The sequence below is a fragment of the Macaca mulatta genome, chromosome 7, assembly GCF_049350105.2.
Source record: "Macaca mulatta isolate MMU2019108-1 chromosome 7, T2T-MMU8v2.0, whole genome shotgun sequence".
NCBI lineage: Eukaryota > Metazoa > Chordata > Mammalia > Primates > Cercopithecidae > Macaca > Macaca mulatta.
Window position 1 is genome coordinate 79,336,274 of NC_133412.1, and position 9,479 is coordinate 79,345,752.

A 9,479-nucleotide genomic window follows, 5' to 3' on the forward strand; every position below is an offset into this window, starting at 1 on the left:
AAATACAAAATTAGCCGAGCATGGTAACACTTGCCTGTAATCCCAGCTACTCGGGAGGCTGAGGCAGGAGAATCTCTTGAACCTGGGAGGCGGAGGATGCGGTGAGCTGAGATCGCGCCATTGCACTCCAGCCTTTGCAACAAGAATAAATCTCCGTCTCACCAAAAAAAAAAAAAAAAAATCACTTCGATTTAGACTTGGTTAAAATGAAAAGAAACTACAGGGAGTACTGTTATGTCAACGACTTTGAATTTCAGTGAAGGAAACAGAAGGGAGGTATGGAAGAACATATACATTCCAAGGATCTCAAAAGCATAAAGAATCGACACCAAGGCCAGGTGCAGTGGCTCAGGCCTGTGATCCCAGCACTTTGGGAGGCCAAGGTGGGCAGATCACTTGAGGTCAGGAGTTCGAGACCAGCCTGGCCAGTATGGTGAAACCCCATCTCTACTAAAAATACAAAAATTAGCTGGGCATGGTGGCAGGCACTTGTGGCCCCAGCTATTCGGTAGGCTGAGGCAGGGGAATTGCTTGAACCCAGGAGGCAGAGGTTACAGTGAGCTGAGATTGCACCACTGTACTCTAGCCTGGGTGATAGAGTGAGACTCTGTCTCAAAAAAAAAAAAAAAAAAAAAAAAAAAAAAAAAAAAAAGATCAAGACAAAGTGGGAAAAAACTTAGTTTTAAATTTCAAGTCTCTGTCTCATTTAAGTTCTTCCAAGATGAAGCAAAAAGTCTCCTGAGCAAATGAATCCAGAGTTCTTCTGGAGGTGGCTATTGAGTGTCAAGTACAGGGTCCCCATACCTGGGAAGCCCTGAAAACAATGTATATTATTCATTTAATATAGAAAATGTTTGTGGAAGGAACTAAAACTTGCTCACTTAGGTTACAAACGAACTATAGGTTCTTCTGTTAGAAAAATCTCAGACCCCTGGGTGCAGTTTTTCTCTTCACTGGCTGTGCAAGTTAAATAATAAAAAAAAGTGATTCCAGCAGATTTGAACTCAAACACAACATAGAGCTTGGGTTCTTTGATCATCTTAGACTCATTTAAGTCCTTTCTGAAACCAGACCTGATGCAAATAAGTAAACAACAACAAAAAATAATTAAATGAGCATCATTCTCAGTTGGCATAGAAAGTGTTGAGAAATGGAGAGGAACGGCCAGTAAAATCTGGAAGGAGAATTAATGCAATGCTCCAGAAGAAAGTGTTTCTAGTGGGAGTTGGACAGGACCTGATAGGAAGGGAAGAGAAGGGAAAGGAAGAGGAAGTTAGGGAAGAAGAGGTTAGAATGTTATAGAAAAGGCCAGGCGCACTGGCTCACGCCTGTAATCCCAGCACTTTGGGAGGCTGAGATGGGCAGATCATGAGGTCAGGAGTTCAAGACCAGCCTGGCCAACATAGTGAAACCCCGTCTATACTAAAAATACAAAAATTAGCCGGGCATGGTGGCACGTGCCTGTAGTCCCAGTTACTTGGGAGGCTGAGGCAGGAGAATCACTTGAACCTGGGAGGCGGAGTTTGCAGTGAGCCGAGAGGGCACCACTGCACTACAGCCTGGGTGACAGAGTGAGACTCCATATCAAAAAAAAAAAAAAAAAAAGTGGGGGCTGGGCACAGTGGCTCACACCTGTAATCCCAGCACTTTGGGAGGCTGAGGCAGGCGGATCACTAGGTTAGGAGATTGAGACCATCCTGGCTAACATGGTGAAACCCTGTCTCTACTAAAAATACAAAAAATTAGCCGGGCGTGGTGGCGGGCGCCTGTAGTCCCAGCTACTCGGGAGGCTGAGGCAGGAGAATGGCATGAACCCTGGAGGTGGAGCTTGCAGTGACCCAAGATCGCGCCACTGCACTCCATCCTGGGCGACAGAGCGAGATTCTGTCTCAAAAAAAAAAAAAGAATGTTATAGTAACGGGAGAGGAAACGAGAACACTCCAGGTGGTAGGTACCAAGAAGTCAAAGTCTGCAGGGAGACCAGCCTTTGGAGCCCCTCCGTCTACAGAGCTTCAAAATACCATCCAGTCATGGACTCTGTCTCCACGTGGGTCCCACTTGAAGCATCCCATGCTTTTGAAGAAAAAAATTTTATAATCCTCCATCCTGCCTGTGACTTAAATTGGCTGAGCCTGTGTGCTCCCACCTTAAGGTGACTCTCCCAACATGTCGCATCCAAAGGAAACACTGCTCTTACCCTGAAGGTCTTGTTTCTGTGTTGTTTTTACATTTCCTGGGCATGAGGTAGAGGCAGCCAAAGAGAGACCAGATCAGCTAATGTTAGCTAAAATCCCCCTTCCCCATTTCTACTCCTAGAGAATGACCTTTCAGGGCAGCTGCAGCTCAGTTGGATCTCATCTTCCATAGACTCTAAAGTGGGGGTTCTCAAAGCATGGTCCCCAGACCAGCAGCATCAGCATCAGCATCACCTGGAAGCTTGCTAGAAATATAAACTCTTAGGCCTGTGGGAGGCAGAATGATGCCCTCACCCACTACCCCCACCAAAGGTGTCCACATTCCAGTCCCTAGAACCTGTGAATATGTTACTTTACATGGCAAAAAGGACTTTGCAGATGTGCTTAGGTTAAGGACCTTGACAGGGAGAGGTCATCCTGAATGATCTAGGTGGGTCTGATATAATCACAAGGGTCCTTACAAGTGAAAGAGAAAGGCAAGAGAGCTGGAGACAGAGGAAATATGATAACGGAAGCAGAAGTTAGAATGATGCAATTATTGGCTGTGAAGATGGAGGAAGGGGCCACAAGACAAGGAGTGCAGGTGACCTCTAGAAGAGGGGGCAAGCAAGGAAACAGATTCTCCCTGAGCCTCTAGAAGGAACACAGCCAACACCTTGATGGTAGCCCAGTGAGACTCATTTTTAATTTCACACCTCCAGAACTGTAAGAGAACAGATTTCTGTTGGTTAAGCCACAGAGTTTGTGGCGATTTGTTACGACAGTCACAGGAAATTAATACAGGTCCCATTCAGACTGGCTGGGTGGGAAACTCTGCAGGTGGGGTTTGGCATCCTGTATTTACCAAGCTCTTTAGGGGGTTCAGAGGCACACCAAAGTTTGAGAACCACTGCTCTCAAATGGTGGTTCTTGACCTTCATGGCACATCACACTCATCTGGGGTGTTTCCAAAAACACCCGTACCCAGCTCTACTCCCAAAAATTCCGATTTGATTGGCTGCAGTAAGGTTTAGGCATCCCATTTTCAAAAGCTCCATCTACAGTTCTAGTGCTCTGCACTGCCAGAACTGGAAAGCTGGGCTTCCCTTCCCACTTCCTGCTTCCCACTTCCTGCTTCTGCCTCTGCTTCCTCCTTCTGTCCTCTAGATGTTGGGTCCATCTTAGTCTCCTCTTTCCTTCTTGGCTGAACAGTCAGTGAGTTTTCTTCCTGAGATGGCAGGGGATGAGTTTACCCGTATTTCTAACTAAAAAAAATTTATAATATGATATATAATTTTTATTATATATTAATATAATAAACTCAATACTGCCACAAACCCAATATTCTGGTGCAGGGGACAGATTTAGTCACACACTCCTAGAAGACGAGGATCTTGGAGAGTGTCTAGCCCTACAACACCCTTTCTAGTTGGGGAAACTGAGGCCCAGAAAGAGAAAGTGACTAGTTCAAGGTTATAGGAGGGAGGCACAGAGCCTGGGACCAAACCCTGGTCTTCTGGTCTAAAGCCCGCTGTCCTTTCACCTTCTGACTTTACTCTGGCTCTGTTCCCTGCACTGGAATATACAGGACTCCAGGCAAGAATCTGGCTTGTAAAAAAAAAAAAAAAAAAACAGCCACCCCCTCTCTCCCCATTTCTAGGCAAGGCAGAAGGGGGCCTGTGTAGTAAGCAGGTGCTGGAACCTTCTGGGGATGACCTTGAGCTGGGTCTGGATGGCAGGAATGATTCTGATGACTGATAAGTCTCGATCCTGGGGGAGGAGAGGCAGCCAGCTGAGACTATCTCACCTGGGAAGCAACCAGCCAGATTCCCACCTGCCCTGGGCAGGAGAGCCACCCAGAGAGAGAGAAGGATGGTGGGGAGGAGTGGGGAGAAGCCAGGCCTGGGCCAAGGGTCTTCAAATAGCCCCCTCCTGACTGCAGTGGCCCTGGGCTAACAGAGACAGAGAACTGCGGTGAGGTCAGGTCCTCTGGCCCCTGGTGCTGTCTACACCCTCTCTTAACACATGCAGGACCGCCCCCGCCCTCCTCCCCGGCAAGGTTGTGCGATAGAAAGAGGGGTGAGATGGCGGTAGTGAGTTGGTATGGGAAACTCACCCTGGCTGCCTTGTGGCAAGTTTGGGAGAGGCAGTCCTGTGGAGTCCTTAAAGGCACAGGCAGTGTTTGGAATCACAGAATCTGTCACTTTCAGCTGTGTGACCTGGAACAAGTCCTTGAGCTTCTCTGGGTCAGTCTCCTCCCCTATAAAATGGGGATAATTCCTGGTTTTTGTGAGGAGTCTGAGAAAATACACGTACATATATGTACATTTGGGGCTCAGAAAATGGCACACAGAATCGTGAAGTGTCCAAACCGCCTGGGTTCACATCCCAGCCCCACCCCTTTCTACCTGGCCATGACCATGCTGTGTCTATTTCTGGAAAATGGGCTGGCAGTAGTACCTACCTTGTAGGAGTAAGTGAATTAATGGATCCAAAATCTTAGGACAGGGCCCTGGCTCAGTAGGTGCTCCAGACCACCACCTTTAGTTTGGCTTCTGGTATCATTGCTGCTGTGTACCCATCGAGGACTCTTGTGGCAAGACTGGGAAAGGCAGTAGTGTGAAGTCCTTAAAGTGCTAGGTCCTAGGAGGTTTTCATACACACATAAACATGTATAAGACTGGAGAAAAAAAATTACTGGCCTCAAAATATGAAAGGAAAAGTGCAAAGTCAAAATTAGTGACCCTTTTGTTAAATGTCCACAAAACATACTATTACTTCAGCTTTATAAACTATATCTGAAATACGTCATAACACTTGAAATCAATTTATTGGCTAGATTTTTCTCCTTCTTCAAGAATTTAAGTAACGATGACTTAAAAATCAGAACAATCATAACTTATGTAACTCATAACCAAATAACTTCACATGCAAAATTACAAGAATTATTTTAATAGATCATTGTAATAGAATTGAAAAAAAAGGTGAACACTTTAGATCTCTGTAAGGAATATATGTAAGGAATATATATATATCTCTGTAAGGAATAGATATAAAGTTTAAGGAAATGAATGGGAACAATATCCTTCAAATTTAGGGTGGTAGTTATCTCTGCTGTAAGGAGAGTGTATCAGAGAGGCCACGCAGATGTTTCAACCCTCTGGGTAACATTTTATTTCTTAAGCTAGGTGGTGAATCTTACAGATTTGTATTGTATTATACTTTGTCTACTTTCTGTACATATGAAAAATGTTGTAACAAAATTTAAAAGTATGCTTTGGTAGCAAAAAGAAGAGATAGAAATGTCCCCGGATAATTTCAAATTATTTTATGGCAAATTTGTATTTAATGTGAAATGTTAGGGGTCTTTTAATATGTTCTATATAATGTCAGGCAGGGCTTCCAAAAGCATGTCCCCAAGGCCCTGACTCTACCAATGGTCCTCCAGGCCCCAGACCCCTCACTGGGGTCTTAGCTTGCTCGGGCTGCTATAATGAAAACGGATGGCTTAATAGAAATTTCTCACAGTTCTGGAGGCGGGAAAGTCCAAGATCAAAACACTGGTGGACTCAGTGTCTGGCGAGAGCCCACCTTCTCCTAAATGGCACCTTCTTGCTGTGTCCTCACAGATGGAAGGGATGACTGGGCTCTCTTGGACCTCCTTCATAAGGGCACCAATTCCATTCATAATGGCTCTGCTCTCATGACCTCATTACCTCCCAAAGGCTCTACCTCCAAATACCATCACATGGGCGGTTAGGGTTTCATCACGAATTTTGAAGGGGCACAGAGATTCAGACCATAGTACGTGGGTTCTGGTTCTACCGAAGGAGCTTGGGGCAGAATGAACAATCAAGTGACCACTGCAAACCCTGCAGACCCTTGTAGGAGTTTGAGTTCTTTATTAAACATTGTCTGTCTACAAAGTACAAACATTTGTATTTCTCACTATGTGCTAAGTAGGGAGAGACAGATACATGGAGTTGTGAGAGAGCCAGACAGTTCCAGAAAATAGGACTCCTGCATAAAACCATAGGTTCTGAGAAGACCTGGGGTCACTCCCACAGCCAGGTCTAAGTGGGGCCATCTGTGGCCAGATGCTGGCTATTGGCCAAAGAGGGCTGCCTCCCTCCACCACCCCTTAGGAGAGGAAGCTTCTGCCTCATACCTGCCAATGATAAAGTGATATTAATAAGGTGTGGAGTGTAAAGGGAGAACTGGGAGATTTCAAGGCCTGGGCTTGATGGACAGGGAGGAAGCGGGGCAAGAGTGTGGAGAGGCAAAGGGTCTCCAAGGTGAAAGAGAGAGAGAGGGGTCTGTTTATCTGCAGTGTGTGGAAGCCAGACTCCCCAGTGTGTCACTGCATCGCACCCAGCTCATTGGGGCTCCCTGAACGGAATCTTAAGCGAGAATCTGGGAAAGGACTTCCCACAACTAGCGAAGATGTGGCCTGTGGTGGTGGATGGATGGCTGGGCCAATGCTCTGGGCTGGATTTGGTTTGTGGCCTTGTTTGGCTTGAGGTTAGGAGGCAGGATTCAAGACAGAGGCCAACAAACATCTAATCCCTGGATCTGTTCATCCACTCCTGGGTGTGAACAGGAAGGTGAAGTTTTTCTACACACCTCTCATAATCAACCAGACGTGGGACAAGAGGACTAGTGGTGGGAGCTGAGGGTTGAGAGATGGGGTGGAAGGCTGGACTCAGGGGCAGCCTCAAAATGGAGCAGACAGCCTAGACCCTTGGCTAATGCCAGTCTCTGCTAAGTTCAACCCTGGGGGAATTTTTCCAATTCATGGCAGGTGCAGTCTCTTGTTGACAAGGGTCTAAAGGCCAGTGGTGAGAGATCCACAAATAGGCATGAAAGAAGGTAAACACATCGATTACATAATTTACTGAAAGGCTATGGCAGGGGTCCCCCATCACCACCCTGTACTGATCTGTGGCCTGTTGGGAACCAGGCTGCACAGCTGCAGGTGAGTGGCAGGCTAGCGAGCATTACTACCTGAGCTCCACCTTCTGTCAGATCAGCTGCGGGATTCGAGTCTTACAGGAGGTCCAATCCTGTTGTGAACTGTGCATGTGAGGGATCTAGGTTGCATGCTCCTTATGAGAAACCATACCCACCGCCCCACCCCCCTCCATGGAAAAATTGTCTTCCACAAAACCAGTTCCCGGTGCCAAAAAGTTTGGGGAACTCTGGGCCGTAGGAACACATCATTCTTTATGGGGAATATAGGAAGCATCTCCTTTAAAATCCAGATGAGGACAATGCCCACTGTCACCCCTTCTACTTAGCATGGCTGCAGAGATCAAACTCAGGTCATAAGACAGGATAATGAAATTAAAGGAGTAAGGTTCAGACAGGAGGAAACAAAACTATAGTGGCAAATTATGCGATTACATTGAAAACCAAAAGAATCAGTAAACAATTAGAAATAAAAATTTAGCAAGATGGCTGACTATACAATCAATAATAAACAATCACTTCAATTTACATTGACTCCCATTATACGTAACAATAACAGCAACAGTTAACCTTTCCTTTTTTTTTTTTTTTTTGAGATGGAGTCTCACTCTGTCACCCAGGCTGGAGTGTAGTGGCGCAATCTCAGCTCACTGCAACCTCTGCCTTCCAGGTTCAAGCGATTCTCCTGCCTCAGCCTCCTGAGTAGCTGGGATTACAGGCGCCCACCACCATGCCCACCTAATTTTTATATTTTTAGTAGAGACGGCTTTCACCATGTTGGCTAGGCTGGTCTTGAACGCTTAACCTCAAGTGATCCATCCGCCTCAGCATCCCAGAGTGTTGAGATTACAGGCGTGAGCCACCACGTCTGGCCTAGTTAACCTTTCTTAAATCAACATGCTTTGCACTCACTCTATGCTAAGAGCTTTCTATAGATCAGCTGTGTGCTCAGAACTACCCTGTGTGGTTGGCACTATCATCATCCCCATGTTAAGGAAGAGAAAGCTGGCAGATCAAGCAAATTTCCTGTTGCTACATAGCTGGTGTGTAGTGGAGGTAGGACCAATTCCCTTTTACCTGCTACATCATCCTGCACACTCCAGTGCACAAATCTGATGTCCAGGGTGGGACTACAGATCTCAGGCCTCTCTCTCATTCTCTGGACATCATGAAAGTTTCCAATATTACTGTGTGAGCAAACAGAGGGAAGGAAGGCCCTGCAGGGGCAGTGAAATTTCCCTCCAACCTACTGCAGTCAGACTTAACCTGAACTAAAGAAAATAAGGAAGTGTGATGTTTCTTGCGCACCTGAATCGTGGCCTCAAAGTTTTGCATAGTGTGTTTCCCTTAATCTTATTCAAGCCTCAAAAGAGCTGTCTCCATTTTACCGATAAGGAAAGTGAAGCTCTGAGAAATTCAGAGACTTGCTAAAAGTCATGGAGATGGAAAGTGGCAGAGGCACTGTTGGATCCTAAGCTCACCTCCCAAACATCAAGGCTGTTTAGACTTTTTCAAGGAGCTAGTGTGTCCATAATTGGTTCCTTCCAGTGGGTTCTTGGACTCACTGACTTCAAGAATGAAGCCGCAGATCATCCGGGTGTTACAGTTTTTAAAGATGGTGTGTCCGGAGTTCTTTCCTTCGGATGTTCAGATGTGTCCAAAGTTTCTTCCTTCTGGTGGGTTCGTGGTCTCGCTGACTTCAGGAGTGAAGCTGCAGACCTTCACAGTGAGTGTTACCGCTCTTAAAGGTGGCACGTCCAGAGCTGTTTGTTCCTTCCAGTGGGTTCATGGTCTTGCTGGTTTCAGGAGTGAAACTGCAGACCTTCATGGTGGGTGTTACATTCATAAAGGTAGCACAGACCCAAACAGTGAGAAGCAGCAACATTTATTGCAAACAGCAAAAGAACCAACCTTCCACAGGATACAAGGGGCCCCTACCGAGTTACAGCTGCTTGCTCAGTGGCCAACATTTATTTCCTTATTTGGCCACGCCCACATCCTGCTGATTGGTCCATTTTACAGAGCGCTGATTGGTCCATTTTACAGGGCGCTGATTGGTCCATTTTACAGAGTGCTGATTGGTGCGTTTACAAACCTTTAGCTAGACACAGAGTGCTGATTGGTGTGTTTTTACAGAGTGCTGATTGGTGCGTTTACAAACCTTTAGCTAGGCACAGAGCGCTGATTGGTGCGTTTTTACAGAGCGCTGATTGGTGCGTTTACAAACCTTTAGCTAGACACAGAGCGCTGATTGGTGCATTTTTACAGAGTGCTGATTGGTGCGTTTACAAACCTTTAGCTAGACACAGAGTGCTGATTGGTGTGTTTACAAACCTT